Raw genomic sequence first — 26,144 nt, forward strand, 5'->3', positions numbered from 1 at the left:
TGGTGTGGGTGGTGTGGGGGGTGATTGTACAGGGTAGTGATTTTACAGGGTGGTGCTAGTGGTGATTGTACTAGGTGGTGATTGTACAGGATGGTATGGGTGGTGATTGTACTAGGTTGTGTGGGTGGTTATTGTACTGTGTGGTGATTATACAGGGTTGTGAGTGTACTGGGTGATGATTGTACAGGGTGGGTGATTGTACTGGGTGGTGTGGGTGGTGAATGTACAGGGTGGTGCTAGTGGTGATTGTGCTAGGTGGTGATTGTACAGGATGGTGTGGGGGGTGATTGTACAGGGTGGTGTAGGTGGTGATTGTACAGGGTGGTGTGAGTGGTGATTGTACAGGGTGGTGTGGGTGGTGATTGTACAGGGTGGTGCTAGTGGTGATTGTACTAGGTGGTGATTGTACAGGATGGTGTGGGGGGTGATTGTACAGGGTGGTGATTGTACAGGGTGGTGATTGTACAGGGTGGTGTGAGTGGTGATTGTACAGGGTGGTGTGGATGGTGATTGTACAGGGTGGTGCTAGTGGTGATTGTACTAGGTGGTGATTGTACAGGATGGTGTGGGACGTGATTGTACAGGGTGGTGTGGGTGGTGATTGTACAGGGTGGTGTGATTGGTGATTGTACAGGGTGGTGTGGGTGGTGATTGTACAGGGTGGTGTGGGTGGTGATTGTACAGGGTGGTGTGGGTGGTGATTGTACAGGGTGGCGTGAGTGGATATTATACAGGGTGGTGTGGGTGGTGATTGTACAGGGTGGTGTGAGTGGTGATTGTACAGGGTGGTGTGGGTGGTGATTGTACAGGGTGGTGTGGGGGGTGATTGTACAGGGTGGTGTGGGGGTGATTGTACAGGGTATTGATTTTACATGGTGGTGCTAGTGGTGATTGTACTAGGTGGTGATTGTACAGGATGGTGTGGGGGGTGATTGTACAGGGTGGTGTGGGGGGTGATTGTACAGGGTAGTGATTTTACAGGGTGGTGCTAGTGGTGATTGTACTAGGTTGGTGATTGTACAGGATGGTATGGGTGGTGATTGTACTAGGTTGTGTGGGTGGTTATTGTACTGTGTGGTGATTATACAGGGTGGTGAGTGTACTGGGTGGTGATTGTACAGGGTGGGTGATTGTACTGGGTGGTGTGGGTGGTGATTGTACTGGGTGGTGATTGTACAGGGTGGTGTGGGTGGTGAATATTCAGGGTGAATGGCTGACGACCTAACGTTTAAGGAGCATAACCAAGCAAATATTGCGACAGCCAGAAAAATGATAGGATAGATTACGAGAACTTTCAAATCCAGGGATCCCATCACAATGGTTGTACTCTTCAAGTCACTTGTGTTGTCCCGTCTTGAGTACTGCTCAGTACTCACTTCCCCCTTCAGAGCAGGAGAGATTGCTGAAATAGAGGGGAATACAGAGAACATATACGGCACGCATAGACGCAATAAAGCACCTAAATTATTGGGATCGTCTCAAAGCCCTCCAAATGTACTCACTAGAAAGAAGACGAGAGAGATATCAAATAATATACACCTGGAAGATACTGGAGGGCCAAGTACCAAATCTACACAGTAAAATAACAACGTACTGGAGTGAACGATATGGAAGAAAATGTAGAATAGAACCAGTGAAGAGCAGAGGTGCCATAGGCACAATCAGAGAACACTGTATAAACATCAGAGGTCCGCGGTTGTTCAACGTCCTCCCAGCAAGCATAAGAAATATTGCCGGAACAACCGGGACATTTTCAAGAGGAAACTAGATTTATTCCTCCAAGGAGTGCCGGACCAACCGGGCTGTGGTGGGTATGTGGGCCTGCGGGCCGCTCCAAGCAACAGCCTAGTGGACCAAACTCTCACAAGTCAAGCCTGGCCTCGGGCCGGGCTTGGGGAGTAGAAGAACTCCCAGAACCCCATCAACCAGGTATCCTTTAATGTTAAAAAATTGTTCAAATTGAAATAAATATATAACACTGTACAGTACAGTTGTGTTGCCTGCCACAGCCTGCCACAGCCTTGAGAGCACGGAGCCTCTCTCTACATTGGCGACCCAGTCTGGCTAAACATTGCGGTACAGTAGAACCTCAAGACATTATCAATACAGAAAAGTATTTGTATCTGGTAACTAGTCGAGCAGAGAGCCATCATCCAACTGCATTTTGCGATCGGCCCCACCCCGTCTGGGTGGGTGTCGGTTCAGGATCTTTGTTTTCTCTACTGAGATGACTAAGCATAGTTCCTGACATGTGGACAATACAGAGTTCAGAACATTTTGGGTGTTGGTATACCCATTGGTGTGGATCAGTATATCATCCACATAGCTAATGATGTGTTCGCTGGACCTTCTAGTTACAAAATTTAAAAGTGCACTGATTAACACATTGAACAGAGTAGGACTGAGGACACCTCCCTGTGGAGTGCCAAGTTCAAAAATCTCGTTACACTCCTATGCCCATGGAACAGTACAGATGACTTCCTGTTGGATAGATAGCCTCTTATCCACCGTAGAAGCCATCCTCCAACATTTATTTTAGCAAGTTCTCTCAGAATGACGTGTGGGTTAGCAATGTCAAAGGCTGACTTAAGATCTAGGAAAGTGGTGTATGACCTATCAGTATGCAGGGTGAGGAATGTGGTAATACAGTGATGTACACTCTTTCCATGCATAAAGCCATATATCTGGGGAGACAACATATTAATAATTTTGTAAAGGAGACGGTTGAGAACCATCCTCTCAAGACACTTATAGAGACAACTAGTGAGGGAGATTGGGCGAAAAGCACTCGGCTGGTGAGGTTTAGGAATGGGAATAATAACACTGTTGGTCCATGACTTAGGGAAGCTCCCCAGTTACATAGCTCATATTATACAATTGAAGAAAGGTATTCCCTGGAACTAGCAGAAGCATATGCAGTATGCCGTCAGTAACTCCATCCTCCCCGGGTGATGTAGCTTTGCCTTTATGTAGAGCAGAATCTAGTTTGTATTCAGTAAAAAGCATGTCACAGTCATCCTCTTGATGACGCATGAAGTCAAGGAGCCTTGCCCTATCAGTATATCTATTATTTAATTCATTCTTTGAGGGTAGAGGAAGACTGTCAAAGCTGGAAGTCGTGGCCCAAGCATCAACAAGCTCATTTGCTCTGTGCAGAGGATTAGGGTACGAGATCTCTGCAGCATTTTTCCTTTGATCTTGTTGATATCCTTCCTTGCCCGACTTAGTGGCGTGTGAGAATTGAGACCACGGACAAAAGTTTCCCAGTCTGTCTGCCTCAGCTCCACCATACGTTCCCTGGCCTTAGCCAGAGCCGCTTGAAAGAGCCGAAGCATTTCAGCAGTGCGGGTCCTTCTACAAGCTAGTCCAATTATTCTGGCAGTGCGTTTAGTGTCTGCAATTTAGAATCATTATAATAAACATAAGTGCTATGACCAGTGTAATTTGGGTTACGTGGCCTGGACGATGGATCAAGTGGTTCTATAAACTGGTTGATAGTACCTGTGAGCTCATTGTTAAAATCTTCAACTGATGAAGGCTCAGATGACTGCACCATTCTGACACATGAGCAACAAGATTGTCTCGTTGATCGATGGGCACAGCCAGCCTCTTCCGCTTGAACACTCCACCAGGGAGGATAGAGCTGCCAATGCTTACAGTGGCTAATATGGGCAGATGATCAGACGCCATAACTGGCACTATTGACGAGGCGCACACGGTGTGGGAGACGTTGAAACCGAGACATAGATCAGGAATACCTCCGTAGATATGCGTCGGTTCAAGGTCACCCACAATCTGTGCATCATCGTGACTAATAGTGACACCAGTTGGTTGCTGTTACGATTACTGAACTGCGAATTACCAATATTCCTATGTCTAGCGTTATAATCACCTCTAATGATGGTAGGCTCAGTCTGAATACAGATAGGAAGGTCAGCATAATTAAAGTTACAAGGAGTCGATTATTTAGTACATAGTTGTTTTTCTCTTAAACTGGATGATAGAGGGGGAGTCTTTAACGTGATTGGGAATACATACATACATACATACATACATACATACATCCATACATACATGCATGCGACCTGATCAACCAGGATCAACCAACCAATGCATACATGCATGAATACCTGATCAACCAGGCTGTGACTCATACGTCAGGCTGCGAGCAGCCGCGTCTAACAGCCTGGTTGATCAGTCCAGCAACCAGGAGGCCTGGTCGACGACCGGGCCGCGGGGACACTAAGCCCCGGAAGCACCTCAAGGTAGCCTCAAGGTAAGGTATGCGTACATCCATTCATACATACATACATACATACATACATGCATGCATGCATGCATACATACATACATACATACATACATACATACATACATACATACATGCGTATATAAATACATGCGTATATACATGCGTATATAAATACATACATACATACATTACATACATACATACATACATGCATGCGTACATACATACATCCATCCATCTATCCATACATACATACATATATGCATACATACATACATAAATACATACATACATACATACATACATACATACATACATACATACATACATGCATGCATACATCCATCCATCTATCCATTCATACATGCATACATACATACATACATACATGCATGCATACATACATACATACATACATACATACATACATACATACATACATACATGCGTACATACATACATACATACATACATACATACATACATGCATACATACATACATACATACATACATACATACATACATACATACATACACACATACACACATACATACATACATACATACATACATACATACATACATGCGTGCGTACATACATACATACATACATACATACATACATACATACATACATGCGTACATACATGCGTACATACATACATCCATACATACATGCATGCGTACATACATACATCCATCCATCCATCCATCCATACATACATACATACATACATACATACATACACGTCCAGTCCAGCATATAGCTATTTCGGGACAAAATCCAATACAGTTTATATTGGTGAGACGCCACTGTGATGAGGAGTTTAAATATCACAGGAACTGTAGGTTAATGTGTGACATAGGTGAGGTTAGATGAGGCATCTACAAGCATCAGCTGGAGGCTGATGGAATGTTGTGGAGGCTGGTGGTACTATGTCTAGATGTTGGAGGGTGGATTTGACTCTCCCACCCTCCCTCCAACTCCCCCCCCCCCCACACATTGACCGCAGTACGTCTAAGGTTACTTTCCACTCTCGCTTACCAAGGGTATAACCCCCGCCCCCTCCCAACACACACACATGCATCAGATTCTTAACTTACAATATTTATTATTTACCAATTTATGTTACTACACTGACTGTCAATTTCACAATATTGTATAAACTTTGATGAATCGCTCGTCTTTGGGTCATCCAATAATGTTAGCAGACTTCTAGATGTTACCACTGCTAGGTTTAGGCTCAGCTACAAGTACCTCTGGAAGTTTGTAACATCTGATGATGTAGATTTGACTAAATGTAAACTCTGTCAGCAGAACTATTCGCATACTTTGCGTCATTATATAATGGAATGTGAAAAATCGCGGAATTTAAAGATAACAACATCAATAGTGTCCATGAAATGTGTAAGTACTTCATTCATAATGATGTGCTGCTCGAAATCTTAGCGAAGTATCCAAAATTTGCTTACTGTAGGTAATGCATACACATGACTGTAAAGCTGCCGCCCAGTTGGGTGGGTGTGGAGCACATGACTGTAAAGCTGCCGCCCAGTTGGGTGGGTGTGGAGCACATGACTGTAAAGCAGCCGCCCAGTTGGGTGGGTGTGGAGCACATGACTGTAAAGCTGCCGCCCAGTTGGGTGGGTGTGGAGCACATGACTGTAAAGCTGCCGCCCAGTTGGGTGGGTGTGGAGCACATGACTGTAAAGCTGCCGCCCAGTTGGGTGGGTGTGGAGCACATGACTGTAAAGCTGCCGCCCAGTTGGGTGGGTGTGGAGCACATGACTGTAAAGCTGCCGCCCAGTTGGGTGGGTGTGCAGCAAGACTAGTAACTGTGTGACTCACCATAAATGTAAAGTGCCTTGTATAGTGACTGTTGTGAGCCTCTTGTTGAATCACTTGTGACACAAAAGATTACTGATGTGTGTATTTGTGGTGGTGATTAAATATGTATGTGTATGTATATATGTATACGTATGAATATGTACATGTATGCATAAGTATGTGTACATTAATAATTTTGTAACTAGCGTCAAAAGATTGTTATTTACTTAGCTAAACGAACTAGAGGGTTCAGTTCCTGAACCGATTATGTGCCTCTGTAATCCTTTACACCACCGCCCACGGGATGTGTATTATGGGGTGCATAATAAAGAAAGAAAATGAATGGACCGAACCCCACAATTAATTTAGCTAAGCAAGTTACAATCTTAATGAGCTAGTTACAAAATTCACTATAAGTCGTCACATCATAAATGGGTTCGAGATCGACCACAAGTAGTGCATTACATAAATTTATCAGTATTGTGCAGCCTGTGATCCCCGCCTGGCTGGATACTGATACCTAGGTAATTTTCATGTGTCCGGACACCGGCAATAAGGTGGTATTATTTATTTAACTTAAGATATATATATTTTTAAATGTTGTCACATTAACGGCTACATCTTCCTTTCTTCTGACATATAGATTTTTAAGATTAATTAAAATATATGGAAACTAATTATACAATTTATTGGCTGGTGTGCAGGGCTTCACACTCTCAGAGCAAGCCATCAAGTAACTATCAAAACGCATATATCTTCGTTTTCACTTCAGTTGTATTTATGACAAAGGATTTTAAATGTAGCCTATATTTCTACCTTTCAGATGACATAAATACTTTCGTTAATTACAATATCTAGATCAAACTAACATTGATTTTCAAAAGGTTGTATATTTTCCATCAATGGAGAGCATCAGCCAAGAAGCCTTCTTTAAAATATGAATATCTTTCCTCACCCAATAAGATCTAATCTCTGAATAAAACGCAAAAAACGACTTGATTGTAACCTATCCACCGCTGCCCATTGGATGGGGGAGAGGGGGTTATGTGTAGGATAAACATATCAATTGTGACACTAGCCCTCCATATATGTCAGTTGCTTAAATTATAAACTGTACTTGTGGTCGGTCTCAAGCCCATTGTTGATGTGACAATGTGTATTGACTTTTGTAACTAGCTTATCAAGATTATAACTTGCTTGGCTATATGAATTGTGGGGCTCATTTCCAGAGCCCATTATGTGCCTCTGTAACACTCCACTATCGTCCATAGGATGGGTATGGAGTGCATAATAAATGAACTAAACTAAGCTCTGCCTTTTTGATAACATATACAATTATAAGCTTTATTTGTGAATCTCAATTAATTAAACAATATATCACAGAGCCTGTAGGGTTCGGTGAGATGAGCGAAGAGACATCGGAGATTTTACATAAGTACAGTACATGGTAGTTTAAGTAGCGAACGCATGTCAACGAATAACGAGTATATATAACAAAACCATTGTCCTATGAAGTCGATTTAACTTCCAAACATATATTTTTTAATTAATGTTAAATGTTTTCTGGCTAGTTATGTTAGATTTTATTAAAAATACGTATTCTACTTGTTAACATTATAATTTAAATTTGTGATAATTTGAGCAGAGAAGTGCGACAACTGGATATGCCAACAAACACTTTCCAAACAACGATATATCTTGGATAAGTCGCTCCACAACATTGCTGCTTGGACCATCGACTTCCTTTGATGCTACTTATTTCATAATGAAATTATATTAGTTTGGAGTAAATATATGTTTTCTCATGTTCTGCATTCAGCACCCACATTATAGTGAGTAAATATACCATATTACTTCATTACTTAAATAATGCTAGGAGGGTTTGAGTAGCTTTGGGTATTTAGTGCACAGAATCTCCAATAGATGGGGCGAGAGTCGCCCCATCTCTCGCACCCGAGAGAGAGTCGAAACTTAATTTAAAATTGATATATCTTTGTTCTCGAACATGATATATTTCATTTGGTGCAATTATAATAATGTTCATATATCGGTCTTTCTGGAGGCATATAAGATTTTAGGCTTTATTAGCGTATCTTTGTTAATTATACAATATATCGGCAAGTGCGTAGGCGTCTGCACTCCATGCCCGACAAGCTACTGAGCGCTACTATAAAAACATATGTATCTTCACTTGAGCTATAAATATGTCTATTGTAATGTATTTAAAATGAAGCTCTTATTTCTATCTTGCTTAAGACTTATAAAACATTTGTGTTTATTAACGAATTTACGTGAAATAAACATTGATCTGAGAGAGAGTTGCTCTGTCGTTCAGTCTGTACGGGGTGGGAGCTCCGTAATTTTTAAAATACAATAATCTTCATTAGAAATTTAAATATGTCTATAGTAAAGTGTTTAAAGTGAAGCTTATATGTCTGTCTTTCTTGAGACATAAAAACATATATGTTTACTAACGAATTCACGTGAAATAAACATTGTTCTGAGAGAGAGTTGCTCGGTCGATCGATCTGTCCGGGGTCGGAGCTCGGCTATTATAAAAGTACACGTATCTTCGGTTTAAATTTAAATATGCCCATGGTAAGGTATTTAGAATGAAGCTTATATTTCTATCTTTCTTGTGACATATAAAACTTTTACGTTTATTAAGGAATCTGCGTGAAATAGGCATGGTTCTGAGATGAATGCTGCGGTTTTCGAGCTCGACGCGCGGCAATGGACGCCATATACACATCCAGTGGGTGTTATTGGACCCCATACCCATTTTATGGGTGGTTGGAGCCCCATACCCATTCTATGGGTGGTTGGAGCCCCATACCCATCCTGTGGGTTGTAGTGGACGCCATACTCATCCTGTGGGTGGTATTGGACCCCATACCCTTCCTGTGGGTGGATGTGATCCCCATACTCATCCTCTGGGTGGATGTGACCCTCATACCCATCCTGTGGGTGGTATTGCACCCCTTACTCACCTAACAGGTAGTAGTGGACAATATACCGATCCTGTAGTTGGTATAGTAGACACAATACCATCCTGTTTAGAGTAGTTTACCCCATAGACATTCCAATGAACCATCGTTTTCTGTTAGCGTTCCTACAAACATCCTTTAAAGATTTGTAAAGCACCAACTATGGTATATAATATTGATTGGTGAAGGACTGTTATTCTATGTAATAATTTTTAGTGCTTATTATAATTTACTAAGAACAACTAATATTTCTCAAAACAAAACTACGAACCTTCAATAGGAAGTAGCTGATCTATAATATTCTAAGAGCATGGACAATAGTAGGTAAATTTCACAACCCATGTGGGACCTGAAAAGTACAATTTTCCTTATAATTGAACCAATCACGACTATTCTGCTATCTAGGTTGACGGACGGGTACTGTGAGACGCAAGTTGGTACGTGAGGAAGAGTTTGGGCCTTGGAAAAAAAAGTAACTGGGAATATATCACATATTTACTATTCATATTCAACATATTGACTTTAAGCATTAAGTCATATATGTGCTGTCTTGTGTGAGAACGGTTGAAAAAGTCGTAATTTCACACTGCGAATACGTGCATAGAGCAAGAACATGGCTCCAAAATATGGCTCAGGCCTAGATATTGTGATGTTTGGGATATTTTGAAAACTGCAGGGTAGTTTGGGACAAATATGACCAAACGCCGCTTTCAGTACTTGGCATATGTTGGGTATAAAAAGTCGTAATTTCAAACTGCGAATACGTACAGAGAGCCTGAATTTGGCTCCAAAATATATCTCAGGCCTCGAGATTGGGATGTTTAGGATATTTTGAAAACTGCTGGAAGGTTTGGGACAAATATGACCAAACGCCGCTTTCAGTACTTGGCATATGTTGGGTATAAAAAGTCGTAATTTCAAACTGCGAATGCGTACAGAGAGCCTGAATTTGGCTCCAAAATATGTCTCAGGCCTCGAAATTGGGATGTTTGGGATATATAAAAAACTGCAGGGAGGTTTGGGACAAATGTGACCAAACGCCGCTTTCAGTACTTCGCATATGTTGGGTATAAAAAGTCGTAATTTCAAACTGCGAATACGTGCAGAGAGCCAGAATTTGGCTCCAAAATATGGCTCACGCCTCGAAATTGGGATGTTTGGGATATTTTGAAAATTGCATTGGGGATTGGGACAAATGTGACCAAATGCCGCTTTCAGTACTTGGCATATGTTGGGTAAAAAAATTCGTAATTTGAAACTGCGAATACGTGCAGAGAGCCAGAATTTGGCTTCAAAATATGGCTCAGGCCTCGAAATTGGGATATTTGGGATATTTAAAAAACTGCAGGAGAGTTTGTGCAAAATGTCACTCACTGCCGCTTTCAGGACTTGGCATATGTTGGGCATAAAAAGTCGTAATTTCAAACTGCGAATACTTGCATAGAGCCAGAATTTGGCTCCAAAATATGGCTCAGGCCTCGAAATTGGGATGTTTGGGATATTTTGAAAACTGCAGGGGGGTTTGGAACAAATGTGACCAAACGCTGCTTTCAGTACTTGGCATATGTTGGGTTTGAAAAGTCGTATTTTCAAACTGCGAATACGTGCAGAGAGCCTGAATTTGGCTCCAAAATATGGCTCTAGCCTCGAAATTGGGATATTTGGGTTATTTTGAAAACTGCAGGGGAGTTTGTGCAAAATGTCACACGCTGCCGCTTTCAGGTCTTAGCATATGTTGGGTATAAAAAGTTGTAATTTCAAACTGCGAATACGTGCAGAGAGCCAGAATTTGGCTCCAAAATATGACTCAGGCCTCGAAATTGAGAAGTTTGGGATATTTTGAAAGCTGCAGGGGAGTTTGGACAAATATGACCAAACGCCGCTTTCAGTACTTGGCATATGTTGGGAATAAAAAAGTCACAATTTCAAACTGCGAATACGTGCAGGGAGCCAGAATTCGGCTCCAAAATATGGCTCATGGCTGGAAATTGGGATGTTTTGGATATTTTGAAAATTGCAGGGGGGATTGGGACAAATGTGACCAAACGCCCCTTTTAGTACTTGGCATATGTTGGGTATAAAAAAGTCGTAATTTAAAACAGCGAATACGTGCAGAGAGCCAGAATTTGGCTCCAAAATATGGCTCAGGCCTCGAAATTGGGATATTTGGGATATTTCGAAAACTGCAGGGGATTGTGCAAAATCACTCACTGCCGCTTTCAGGACTTGGCATAGTTGGGATAAAAAGTGTAATTTCAAACTGCGAATACGTGCAGAGAGCAGAATGGCTCCAAAATATGGCTCAGGCCGAAATTGGATATTTGGGATATTTGAAAACTGCAGGGGAGTTTAGGACAAGTTACCACTGCTGCTTTCAGTACTTGGCATATGTTAGGTATAAAAAGTCGTAATTTCAAACTGCGAATACGTGCAGAGAGCCAGAATTTGGCTCCAATATGGCAGGCCTCGAAATTGGGATGTTTGGGATATTTTGAAAACTGCAGGGATTGGACAAATGTGAAAACGCCGCTTTCAGTACTTGGCATATGTTGGGTATAAAAAAGTTGTAATTTCAAACAGCGAATACGTGCAGAGAGCCTGAATTTGGCTCCAAAATATAGCTCAGGCCGAAATTGGGATTTTAGGGATATTTTGAAAACTGCAGGGAAGTTTGTGCAAAATGTGACTCACTGCCGCTTTTCAGTACTTGGCATATGTTGGGTATAAAAGTCGCAATTCAAACTGCGAATACGTGCAGATAGCCAGAATTTGGCTCCAAATAGGCTCAGGCCTCGAAATTGAGATGTTGGGATTTTGAAAACTGCAGGGAGTTTGGACATATATGACCAAACGCCGCTTTCAGTACTTGGCATATGTTGGGTATATAAAGTCGTAATTTCAAACTGCGAATACGTGCAGAGAGCCTGAATTTGGCTCCCAAATATGGCTCAGGCCTCGAAATTGGGATGTTTGGGATATTTTGAAAACTGCAGGAAGGTTTGAGCCAAATGTGACCAAACGCCGCTTACAGTACTTGGTATATGTTGGGTATAAAAATTCGTAATTTAAAACAACGAATTTAGGCCTCGAAATTGGGATGTTTGGAATATTTTGAAAACTGCAAGGGAGTTTGTGCAAAATGTGACTCACTGCCGCTTTCAGGACTTGGCATATGTTGGGTATAAAAATTCGTAATATCAAACTGCGAATACGTGCATAGAGCCAGAATTTGGCTCCAAAATATGGCTCAGGCCTTGAAATTGAGATATTTGGGATATTTTGAAAACTGCAGGGGACTTTGTGACATATATGACTAAACGCCGCTTTCAGTACTTGGTATATGTTGGGTATAAAAAAGTCGCAATTTCAAACTGCGAATACGTACATAGAACCAGAATTTGTCTCAAAATAAGGCTCAGGCCTCGAAATTGAGATATTTGGGATATTTCGCAAGCTGCAGGGAGTTTGTGCAAAATATCACTCACTGCCGCTTTCAGGACTTGGCATATGTTGATTATAAAAAGTCGTAATTTCAAACTGCGAATACGTGCAGAGAGCCAGAATTCGGCTCCAAAATATGGCTCAGGCCTGGAAATTGGGATGTTTGGATATTTTGAAAATTGCAGGGGGGATTGGGACAAATGTGACCAAACGCCCCTTTTAGTACTTGGCATATGTTGGGTATAAAAAAGTCGTAATTTAAAACAGCGAATACGTGCAGAGAGCCAGAATTTGGCTCCAAAATATGGCTCAGGCCTCGAATTTGGGATGTTGGGATATTTTGAAAAATGCAGGGGGGATTGGGACAAATGTGACCAAACGCCGCTTTCAGTACTTGGCATATGTTGGGTATAAAAAAATCGTAATTTTAAACTGCAAAATACGTGCTGAGAGCCAGAATTTTGCTCCAAAATATGGCTCAGGCCTCGAAATTAGGATATTTGGGATATTTCGAAACCTGCAGGAGAGTTTGTGCAATATGTCACTCACTGCCGCTTTCAGGACTTGCATATGTTGGGTATAAAAAGTTCGTAACTTAAACTGCGAATACGTGCAGAGAGCCAGAATTTGGACTCCAAAATATGGCTCGGGCCTCGAAATTGGGATATTTCGGGATTTTTCCAAAACTGCAGGGAGTTTGTGCAAAATGATGACTCAATTGCCGCTTTCGGACTTGGCATATGTTTGGTATATAAAGTCGTAATATCAAACTGCGAATACGTGCATAGAGCCAGAATTTGGCTCCAAAATATGGCTCAGGCCTCGAAATTGGGATGTTTGAAATAATTTGAAAACTGAGGGAGTTTGTGACAAATGTGACCAAAAGCCGCTTCAGGACTTGGCATATGTTGGGTAATAAAGTCGTAACTATCAAACTGCGAATACGTCCAGAGAGCCTGAATTTGGCTCCAAAATATGGCTCAGGCCTCGAAATTGGGATGGTTTGGAATATTTGAAAACTGGAGGGAGGTTTGGGACAAATGTGACCAAAAGCCGCTTTCAGTACTTGGCATATGTTGGGTATAAAAAGTCGTAACTTCAAACTGCGAATACGTGCAGAGAGCCTGAATTTGCTCCAAAATATGGCTCAGGCCTCGAAATTGGGATATTTGGGATATTTTCGAAAACTGCAGGGGAGTTTGTGCAAAATGTGACTCACTGCCGCTTTCAGGACTTGGCATATAGTTACTGTATAAAAAGTCGTAATTTCAAACTGCGAATACAGTGCAGAGAGCCAGAATTTGGCTCCAAATTATGGACTCAGGCCTCGAAATTGGGAATGTTGGGAATATTTGAAAACTGCAGGGAGTGTTGGGACAATGTGACCAAACGCCGCTTTCAGTACTTGGCATATGTTGGGTATAAAAAGTCGTAATTTCAAACTGCGAATACGTGCAGAGAGCCAGAATTTCTTCCTAAATATGGCTCAGGCCTCGAAATTGGGATGTTTGGGATACTTTGAAACATGCAGGCGATGTTGTGCAAAATGTGACTCAACTGCCGCTTTCAAGTACTTGCATATGTTGGGTATAAAAAGTCGTAATTCAAACTGCGAATACGTGCAGAGAGCCAGAATTTGTTTCCAAACTAGGCTCAGGCCTCGAAATTGGGGACTGTTTGGGATATTTTGAAAACTGCAGGGAGGTTTGGGCAAATGTGACCAAACGCCGCTTTCAGTACTTGGCATATGTTAGGTATAAAAAAGTCGTAATTTCAAACTGCGAATACGTGCAGAGAGCCAGAATTTGGCTTCCATAATATGGCTCAGGCCTCGAAATTGGGATATTTAGGGATATTTGAAAACTGCAGGGGAGGTTTGGGACAAATGTGACCAACTGCCGCTTTCAGTACTTGGCATATGTTAGGTATAAAAAAGTCGTAATTTCAAACTGCGAATACGTGCAGAGAGCCAGAATTTGTCTCCAAAATATGGCTCAGGCCTCGAAATTGGATGTTTAGGGATATTTTGAAAACTGCAGGCGAGTTGGACAAATGTGACTCACCTGCCCTGCTTTGTCCAAGTACTTTCATATGTTAGGGTATAAAAAGTCGCTAATATCAACTGCGAATACGTGCAGAGAGCCAGGAATTTGTTCTCCATAAACTATGGCTCCGGCCTCGAAATTGGACTATTAGGGCTATTTTGACAAACTGCAGGGAGGTTTGTGACAAATGTGACTCAACTGCCGCCTTTCATGACTGTGGCATAATGTTAGGTATAAAAAGTCGTCATATTCAAACTGCTGAATACGTGCAGAGAGCCAGAATTTGGCTCCATAATATGACTCAGCCTCTGAATTGAGATAGTTTAGGATATTTGAAACTGCAGGGGATTTTGTGACAAATATGACTCAACTGCCGCTTTCAGTACTTGGCAATATGTTAGGGTATAAACGTTCGTCAATTTCAAACTGCGAATACGTGCAGAGAGCCAGATTGGGCTCCAAAATATGACTCAGGCCTCCGAAATTGAGAATTTGGGATATTTTGAAAACTGGAGGGAGGTTTGGGACAAATGTGACCAAACGCCGCTTTCAGTACTTGGCATATGTTGAGTATAAAAAGTTGTAATTTCAAACTGCGAATACGTGCAGAGAGACAGAATTTGGCTCCAAAATATGGTTCAGGCCTCGAAATTGGGATATTTGGGATATTTCGAAAACTGCAGGGGAGTTTGAGCAAAATGTGACTCACTGCCGCTTCAGGACTTGGCATATGTTTGGTATAAAAAGTCGTAATATCAAACTGCGAATACGTGCATAAAGCCAGAATTGGCTCCAAAATATAGCTCAGGCCTCGAAATTGGAATGTTTGGGATATTTTGAAAACTGGAGGCAGGTTTGCGACAAATGTGACCAAACGCTGCTTTCAGTACTTGGCATATGTTATTATAAAAAAGTCGCAATTTCAAACTGCGAATACGTGCAGAGAGCCAGAATTTGGCTCCATAATATGGCTCAGGCCTCGAAATTGGGATATTTGGGATATTTTGAAAACTGCAGGGGAGTTTGTGCAAAATGTGACTCACTGCCGCTTTCAGGACTTGGCAAATATTAGGTATAAAAAGTCGTAAATTCAAACTGCGAATACGTGCAGAGAGCCAGAATTTGGCTCCAAAATATGGCTCAAGCCTCGAAATTGGGATATTTGGAATATTTTGAAAACTGCAGGGAGGTTTGGGACAAATGTGACCAAACGCTGCTTTCAGTACTTGGCATATGTTGGGTATAAAAAAGTCGCAATTTCAAACTGCGAATACGTGCAGTGCCAAAATTTGGCCCCAAAATATGGCTCAGGCCTCGAAATTGGGATATTTGGGATATTTCGAGAACTGCAGGGGAGTTTGTGCAAAATGTGACTCACTGCCACGTTCAGGACTTGGCATATGTTGGGTATAAAAAGTCGTAATATCAAACTGCGAAAACGTGCAGAGAGCTAGAATTTAGCTCCAAAATATGGCTCAGGCCTCGAAATTGGGATGTTTGGGATATTTTGAAAACTGGAGGGAGGTTTGGGACAAATGTGACCAAACGCCGCTTTCAGTACTTGGCATATGATGGGTATAAAAAGACGTAATTTAAAACTGCGAATACGTGCAGAGAGCCAGAATTTGGCTCCAAAATATTGCTCAGGCCTCGAAATTGGGATGTTTGGGATATTTTGAAAACTGGAGGGAGGTTTGGGACAAATGTGACCAAACGCCGCTTTCAGTACTTGGCATATGTTGAGTATAAAAAGTTGTAATTTCAAACTGCGAATACGTACAGAGAGAGCTTGAATTTGGCTCCAAAATATGGCTCAGGCCTCGAAATTGGGATGTTTGTGATATTTTGAAAACTGCAGGGGAGTTTGTCCAAAATGTGACTCACTGCCGCATCAAGTACTAGGCATATGTTGGGTATAAAAACTCATAATATCATACTGCGAATACGTGCAGAGAGCCAGAATTTGGCTCCAAAATATGGCTCAGGCCTCGAAATTGGGATATTAGGGATATTTGGAAAACTGCAGGGAGGTTTGGGACAAATGTGACCAAATGCCGCTTTCAGTAGTTGGCATATGTTGGGTATAAAAAAGTCGCAATTTCAAACTGCGAATACGTGTAGAGAGCCAAAATTTAGTTCCAAAATATGGCTCAGGCCTCGAAATTGGGATATTTGGGATATTTTTAAAACTGCAGGGGAGTTTGTGCAAAATGTGACTCACTGCCGCTTTCAGGACTTGCCATATGTTGGGTATAAAAAGTCGTAATATAAAATTGCGAATATGTGCATAGAGCCAGAATTTGGCTCCAAATTATGACTCAGGCCTCGAAATTGGGAAGTTTGGGATATTTTGAAAACTGCAGGGGAGTTTGGGACAAATATGACCAAACGCCGCTTTCAGTACTTGGCATATGTTGGGTATAAAATGTCGTAATTTCAAACTGCGAATACGTGCAGAGAGCCAGAATTTGGCTCCAAAATATGGCTCAGGCCTCGATATTGGGATGTTTGGGACATTTTGAAACCTGCAGGAATGTTTGGGACAAATGTGACCAAACGCCGCTTTCAGTACTTTGCATATGTTGGGTATAAAAAAGTTGTAATTTCAAACTGCGAATACTTGCAGAGAGCCAGAATTTGTTTCCAAAATAAGGCTCTGGCCTCGAAATTGGGATGTTTGGGATATTTTGAAAACTGCAGGGGAGTTTGTGCAAAATGTGACTCACTGCTGCTCTAATACTTTGCATATGTTGGGTATAAAAAGTCGTAATATAAAACTGCGAATACTTGCAGAGAGTCAGAATTTGGCTCCAAAACATGGCTCCGGCCTCGAAATTGGGACTTTAGGGATATTTTGAAAACTGCAGGGAAGTTTGGGACAAATGTGACCAAACGCCGCTTTCTGTAGTTGGCATATGTTAGGTATAAAAAAGTCGCAATTTCAAACTGTGAATACGTGCAGAGAGCCAGAATTTGGCTCCATAATATGGCTCAGGCCTCGAAATTGGGATATTTGGGATATTTTGAAAACTGCAGGGGAGTTTGTGCAAAATGTGACTCACTGCCGCTTTCAGGACTTGGCATATGTTGGGTATAAAAAGTCGTAATATAAAATTGCGAATATGTGCATAGAGCCAGAATTTGGCTCCAAAATATGGCTCAGACCTCGAAATTGGGATGTTTGGGTTATTTTGAAAACTGGAGGGAGGTTTGGGACAAATGTGACCAAACGCCGCTTTCTGTAGTTGGCATATGTTAGGTATAAAAAAAGTCGCAATTTCAAACTGCGAATACGTGTAGAGAGCCAGAATTTGGCTCCAAAATATGGCTCAGGCCTCGATATTGGGATGTTTGGGACATTTTGAAACCTGCAGGAATGTTTGGGACAAATGTGACCAACGCCGCTTTCAGTACTTCGCATATGTTGGGTATAAAAAAGTCGTAATTTCAAACTGCGAATACGTGCAAAGAGCCAGAATTTGTTTCCAAAATAAGGCTCAGGCCTCGAAATTGGGATGTTTGGAATATTTTGAAAATTGCAGGGGAGTTTGTGCAAAATGTGACTCACTGCTGCGTCCAATACTTTGCATATGTTGGGTTTAAAAAGTCGTAATATCAAACTGCGAATACGTGCAGAGAGCCAGAATTTGGCTCCAAAACATGGCTCCGGGCTCGAAATTGGGATTTTAGGGATATTTTGAAAACTGCAGGGAGGTTTGGTACAATTGTGACCAAACGCCGCTTTCTGTAGTTGGCATATGTTGGGTATAAAAACGTCGCAATTTCAAACTGCGAATACGTTCAGAGAGCAAGAATTTGGCTCCAAAATATGGCTCAGGCCTCGAAATTGGGATATTTTGGATATTTCGAAAACTGCAGGGGAGTTTGTGCAAAATGTGACTCACTGCCGCTTTCAGGACTTGGCATATGTTAGGTATAAAAAGTCGTAATTTCAAACTGCGAATACGTGCAGAGAGCCAGAATTTGGCTCCAAAATATGACTCAGGCCTCGAAATTGAGAAGTTTGGGATATTTTGAAAACTGCAGGGGATTTTGGGACAAATATGACCAAACGCCGATTTCACTACTTGGCATACGTTGGGTATAAAAAGTCATAACTTAAAACTGCGAATACGTGCAGAGAGCTAGAATTTGGCTCCAAAATATGGCTCAGGCCTCGAAATTGGGATATTGGGATTTTTCGAAAACTGCAGGGGAGTTTGTGCAAAATGTGACTCATTGCCTCTTTCAGGACTTGGTATATGTTGGGTATAAAAAGTCGTAATATCAAACTGCGAATACGTGCAGAGAGCCAGAATTTGGCTCCAAAACATGGCTCCGGCCTCGAAATTGGGATTTTAGGTATATTTTGAAAACTGCAGGGAGGTTTGGGACAATTGTGACCAAACGCCGCTTTCTGTAGTTGGCATATGTTGGGTAAAAAAAGTCGCAATTTCAAACTGCGAATACGTGCAGAGAGCCAGAATTTGGCTCCAAAATATGGCTCAGGCCTCGAAATTGGGATGTTTGGAATATTTTGAAAACTGCAGGGGAGTTTGTGCAAAATGTGACTCACTGCTGCGTCCAATACTTTGCATATGTTGGGTATAAAAAGTCGTAATATCAAATTGCGAATACGTGCAGAGAGCCAGAATTTGGCTCCAAAACATGGCTCCTGCCTCGAAATTGGGATTTTAGGGATATTTTGAAAACTGCAGGGTGGTTTGGGATAATTGTGACCAAACGCCGCTTTCTGTAGTTGGTATATGTTGGGTATAAAAAAGTCGCTATTTCAAACTGCGAATACGTGCAGAGAGCCAGAATTTGGCTCCAAAATATGGCTCAGGCCTTGAAATTGGGATATTTTGGATATTTCGAAAACTGCAGGGGAGTTTGTGCAAAATGTGACTCACTGCCACGTTCAGGACTTGGCATATGTTGGGTATAAAAAGTCGTAATATCAAACTGCGAAAACGTGCAGAGAGCTAGAATTTAGCTCCAAAATATGGCTCAGGCCTCGAAATTGGGATGTTTGGGATATTTTGAAAACTGGAGGGAGGTTTGGGACAAATGTGACCAAACGCCGCTTTCAGTACTTGGCATATGATGGGTATAAAAAGACGTAATTTAAAACTGCGAATACGTGCAGAGAGCCAGAATTTGGCTCCAAAATATTGCTCAGGCCTCGAAATTGGGATGTTTGGGATATTTTGAAAACTGGAGGGAGGTTTGGGACAAATGTGACCAAACGCCGCTTTCAGTACTTGGCATATGTTGAGTATAAAAAGTTGTAATTTCAAACTGCGAATACGTACAGAGAGAGCTTGAATTTGGCTCCAAAATATGGCTCAGGCCTCGAAATTGGGATGTTTGTGATATTTTGAAAACTGCAGGGGAGTTTGTCCAAAATGTGACTCACTGCCGCATCAAGTACTAGGCATATGTTGGGTATAAAAACTCATAATATCATACTGCGAATACGTGCAGAGAGCCAGAATTTGGCTCCAAAATATGGCTCAGGCCTCGAAATTGGGATATTAGGGATATTTGGAAAACTGCAGGGAGGTTTGGGACAAATGTGACCAAACGCCACTTTCAGTAGTTGGCATATGTTGGGTATAAAAAAGTCGCAATTTCAAACTGCGAATACGTGTAGAGAGCCAAAATTTAGTTCCAAAATATGGCTCAGGCCTCGAAATTGGGATATTTGGGATATTTTTAAAACTGCAGGGGAGTTTGTGCAAAATGTGACTCACTGCCGCTTTCAGGACTTGCCATATGTTGGGTATAAAAAGTCGTAATATAAAATTGCGAATATGTGCATAGAGCCAGAATTTGGCTCCAAATTATGACTCAGGCCTCGAAATTGGGAAGTTTGGGATATTTTGAAAACTGCAGGGGAGTTTGGGACAAATATGACCAAACGCCGCTTTCAGTACTTGGCATATGTTGGGTATAAAATGTCGTAATTTCAAACTGCGAATACGTGCAGAGAGCCAGAATTTGGCTCCAAAATATGGCTCAGGCCTCGATATTGGGATGTTTGGGACATTTTGAAACCTGCAGGAATGTTTGGGACAAATGTGACCAAACGCCGCTTTCAGTACTTTGCATATGTTGGGTATAAAAAAGTTGTAATTTCAAACTGCGAATACTTGCAGAGAGCCAGAATTTGTTTCCAAAATAAGGCTCTGGCCTCGAAATTGGGATGTTTGGGATATTTTGAAAACTGCAGGGGAGTTTGTGCAAAATGTGACTCACTGCTGCGTCTAATACTTTGCATATGTTGGGTATAAAAAGTCGTAATATAAAACTGCGAATACTTGCAGAGAGTCAGAATTTGGCTCCAAAACATGGCTCCGGCCTCGAAATTGGGACTTTAGGGATATTTTGAAAACTGCAGGGAAGTTTGGGACAAATGTGACCAAACGCCGCTTTCTGTAGTTGGCATATGTTAGGTATAAAAAAGTCGCAATTTCAAACTGTGAATACGTGCAGAGAGCCAGAATTTGGCTCCATAATATGGCTCAGGCCTCGAAATTGGGATATTTGGGATATTTTGAAAACTGCAGGGGAGTTTGTGCAAAATGTGACTCACTGCCGCTTTCAGGACTTGGCATATGTTGGGTATAAAAAGTCGTAATATAAAATTGCGAATATGTGCATAGAGCCAGAATTTGGCTCCAAAATATGGCTCAGACCTCGAAATTGGGATGTTTGGGTTATTTTGAAAACTGGAGGGAGGTTTGGGACAAATGTGACCAAACGCCGCTTTCTGTAGTTGGCATATGTTAGGTATAAAAAAGTCGCAATTTCAAACTGCGAATACGTGTAGAGAGCCAGAATTTGGCTCCAAAATATGGCTCAGGCCTCGATATTGGGATGTTTGGGACATTTTGAAACCTGCAGGAATGTTTGGGACAAATGTGACCAAACGCCGCTTTCAGTACTTCGCATATGTTGGGTATAAAAAAGTCGTAATTTCAAACTGCGAATACGTGCAAAGAGCCAGAATTTGTTTCCAAAATAAGGCTCAGGCCTCGAAATTGGGATGTTTGGAATATTTTGAAAATTGCAGGGGAGTTTGTGCAAAATGTGACTCACTGCTGCGTCCAATACTTTGCATATGTTGGGTATAAAAAGTCGTAATATCAAACTGCGAATACGTGCAGAGAGCCAGAATTTGGCTCCAAAACATGGCTCCGGGCTCGAAATTGGGATTTTAGGGATATTTTGAAAACTGCAGGGAGGTTTGGTGCAATTGTGACCAAACGCCGCTTTCTGTAGTTGGCATATGTTGGGTATAAAAACGTCGCAATTTCAAACTGCGAATACGTTCAGAGAGCAAGAATTTGGCTCCAAAATATGGCTCAGGCCTCGAAATTGGGATATTTTGGATATTTCGAAAACTGCAGGGGAGTTTGTGCAAAATGTGACTCTCTGCCGCTTTCAGGACTTGGCATATGTTAGGTATAAAAAGTCGTAATTTCAAACTGCGAATACGTGCAGAGAGCCAGAATTTGGCTCCAAAATATGACTCAGGCCTCGAAATTGAGAAGTTTGGGATATTTTGAAAACTGCAGGGGATTTTGGGACAAATATGACCAAACGCCGATTTCACTACTTGGCATACGTTGGGTATAAAAAGTCATAACTTAAAACTGCGAATACGTGCAGAGAGCTAGAATTTGGCTCCAAAATATGGCTCAGGCCTCGAAATTGGGATATTTGGGATTTTTCGAAAACTGCAGGGGAGTTTGTGCAAAATGTGACTCATTGCCTCTTTCAGGACTTGGTATATGTTGGGTATAAAAAGTCGTAATATCAAACTGCGAATACGTGCAGAGAGCCAGAATTTGGCTCCAAAACATGGCTCCGGCCTCGAAATTGGGATTTTAGGTATATTTTGAAAACTGCAGGGAGGTTTGGGACAATTGTGACCAAACGCCGCTTTCTGTAGTTGGCATATGTTGGGTAAAAAAAGTCGCAATTTCAAACTGCGAATACGTGCAGAGAGCCAGAATTTGGCTCCAAAATATGGCTCAGGCCTCGAAATTAGGATGTTTGGGATATTTTGAAAACTGCTGGGGAGTTTGTGCAAAATGTGACTCTCTGCCGCTTTCAGTACTTGGCATATGTTGGGTATAATAAGTTGTAATTTCAAACTGCGAATACGTGCAGAGACCCAGAATTTGGCTCCAAAATATGGCTCAGGCCTCGATATTGAGATGTTTGGGACATTTTGAAACCTGGAGGAATGTTTGGGACAAATGTGACCAAACGCCGCTTTCAGTACTTCGCATATGTTGGGTATAAAAAAGTCGTAATTTCAAACTGCGAATACGTGCAGAGAGCCAGAATTTGTTTCCAAAATAAGGCTCAGGCCTCGAAATTGGGATGTTTGGAATATTTTGAAAACTGCAGGGGAGTTTGTGCAAAATGTGACTCACTGCTGCGTCCAATACTTTGCATATGTTGGGTATAAAAAGTCGTAATATCAAATTGCGAATACGTGCAGAGAGCCAGAATTTGGCTCCAAAACATGGCTCCTGCCTCGAAATTGGGATTTTAGGGATATTTTGAAAACTGCAGGGTGGTTTGGGATAATTGTGACCAAACGCCGCTTTCTGTAGTTGGTATATGTTGGGTATAAAAAAGTCGCTATTTCAAACTGCGAATACGTGCAGAGAGCCAGAATTTGGCTCCAAAATATGGCTCAGGCCTTGAAATTGGGATATTTTGGATATTTCGAAAACTGCAGGGGAGTTTGTGCAAAATGTGACTCACTGCCGCTTTCAGGACTTGGCAAATGTTAGGTATAAAAAATCGTAATTTCAAACTGCGAATACGTGCAGAGAGCCAGAATTTGGCTCCAAAATATGGCTCAGGCCTCGAAATTGGGATATTTGGGATTTTTCGAAAACTGCAGGGGAGTTTGTGCAAAATGTGACTCATTGCCTCTTTCATGACTTGGCATATGTTGGGTATAAAAATTCGTAATATCAAACTGCGAATACGTGCATATAGCCAGAATTTGGCTCCAAAATATAGCTCAGGCCTCGAAATTGGCATGTTTGGGATATTTTGAAAACTGGAGGGAGGTTTGGGATAAATGTGACCAAACGCCGCTTTCACTACTTGGCATATGTTGGGTATAAAAAGTCGTAACTTCAAACTGCGAATACGTACAGAGAGCCTGAATATGGCTCCAAAATATGGCTCAGGCCTCGAAATTGGGATATTTGGGATATTTTGAAAACTGCAGGGGAGTTTGTGCAAAATGTGACTCACTGCCGTTTTCAGGACTGTGCATATGTAAGGTATAAAAAGTCTCAATTTTAAACTCCGAATACGTGCAGAGAGCCAGAATTTGGCTCCAAAATATGACTCAGGCCTCGAAATTGGTTAGTTTGGGATATTTTGAAAACTGCAGGAGAGTTTGGGACAAATATGACCAAACGCCGCTTTCAGTACTTGGCATATGTTGGGTATAAAAAGTAGTAATGTCAAACTGCGAATACGTGCAGAGAGCCAGAATTTGTTTCCAAAATATGGCTCAGGTCTAGAAATTGAGATGTTTGGGATATTTTGAAAACTGCAGGGGAGTTTGGCCAAAATGTGACTCACTGCTGCGTCCAATACTTTGCATATGTTGGGTATAAAAAGTCGAAATATCAAACTGCGAATACGTGCAGAGAGCCAGAATTTGGCTCCAAAATATGGCTCAGGCCTCGAAATTGGGATATTAGGGATATTTTGAAAACTGCAGGGAGGTTTGGGACAAATGTGACCAAACGCCGCTTTCAGTAGTTGGCATATGTTGGGTATAAAAAAGTCGCAATTTCAAACTGCGAATACGTGCAGAGAGCCAAAATTTAGCTCCAAAATATGGCTCAGGCCTCGAAATTGGGATATTTGGGATATTTTTAAAACTGCAGGGGAGTTTGTGCAAAATGTGACTCACTGCCGCTTTCAGGACTTGGCATATGTTGGGTATAAAAAGTGGTAATATAAAATTGCGAATATATGCATAGAGCCAGAATTTGGCTCCAAATTATGACTCAGGCCTCGAAATTGGGAGGTTTGGGATATTTTGAAAACTGCAGGGGAGTTTGGGACAAATATGACCAAACGCCGCTTTCAGTATTTGGCATATGTTGGGTATAAAATGTCGTAATTTCAAACTGCGAATACGTGCAGAGAGCCAGAATTTGGCTCCAAAATATGGCTCAGGCCTCGATATTGGGATGTTTGGGACATTTTGAAACCTGCAGGAATGTTTGGGACAAATGTGACCAAACGCCGCTTTCAGTACTTCGCATATGTTGGGTATAAAAAAGTTGTAATTTCAAACTGCGAATACTTGCAGAGAGCCAGAATTTGTTTCCAAAATAAGGCTCTGGCCTCGAAATTGGGATGTTTGGGATATTTTGAAAACTGCAGGGGAGTTTGTGCAAAATGTGACTCACTGCTGCGTCTAATACTTGGCATATGTTGGGTATAAAAAGTCGTAATATAAAACTGCGAATACTTGCAGAGAGTCAGAATTTGGCTCCAAAACATGGCTCCGGCCTCGAAATTGGGACTTTAGGGATATTTTGAAAACTGCAGGGAAGTTTGGGACAAATGTGACCAAACGCCGCTTTCTGTAGTTGGCATATGTTAGGTATAAAAAAGTCGCAATTTCAAACTGCGAATACGTGCAGAGAGCCAGAATTTGGCTCCATAATATGGCTCAGGCCTCGAAATTGGGATATTTGGGATATTTTGAAAACTGCAGGAGAGTTTGTGCAAAATGTGACTCACTGCCGCTTTCAGGACTTGGCATATGTTGGGTATAAAAAGTCGTAATATAAAATTGCGAATTTGTGCTTAGAGCCAGAATTTGGCTCCAAAATATGGCTCAGACCTCGAAATTGGGATGTTTGGGTTATTTTGAAAACTGGAGGGAGGTTTGGGACAAATGTGACCAAACGCCGCTTTCTGTAGTTGGCATATGTTAGGTATAAAAAAGTCGCAATTTCAAACTGCGAATACGTGCAGAGAGCCAGAATTTGGCTCCATAATATGGCTCAGGCCTCGAAATTGGGATATTTGGGATATTTTGAAAACTGCAGGGGAGTTTGTGCAAAATGTGACTCACTGCCGCGTCAAGTACTTGGCATATGTTGGGTATAAAAAGTCGTAATATCACTCTGCGAATACGTGCAGAGAGCCAGAATTTGGCTCCAAAATATGGCTCAGGCCTCGAAATTGGGATGTTTGGGATATTTTGAAAACTGCAAGGAGGTTTGGGACAAATGTGACCAAACACCGCTTTCAGTAGTTTGCATATGTTGGGTATAAAAAAGTTGCAATATCAAACTGCGAATACGTGCAGAGAGCCAAAATTTGGCTCCAAAATATGGCTCAGGCCTCGAAATTGGGATATTTGGGATATTTCGAAAACTGCAGGGGAATTTGTGCAAAATGTGACTCACTGCCGCTTTCAGGACATGTCATATATTACTTTAAAAAGTCGTAATTTCAAACTGCGAATACGTGCAGAGAGCCAGAATTTGGCTCCAAATTATGACTCAGGCCTCGAAAT

Source organism: Procambarus clarkii, unplaced genomic scaffold (assembly GCF_040958095.1).
Source record: "Procambarus clarkii isolate CNS0578487 unplaced genomic scaffold, FALCON_Pclarkii_2.0 HiC_scaffold_279, whole genome shotgun sequence".
Taxonomy (NCBI): domain Eukaryota; kingdom Metazoa; phylum Arthropoda; class Malacostraca; order Decapoda; family Cambaridae; genus Procambarus; species Procambarus clarkii.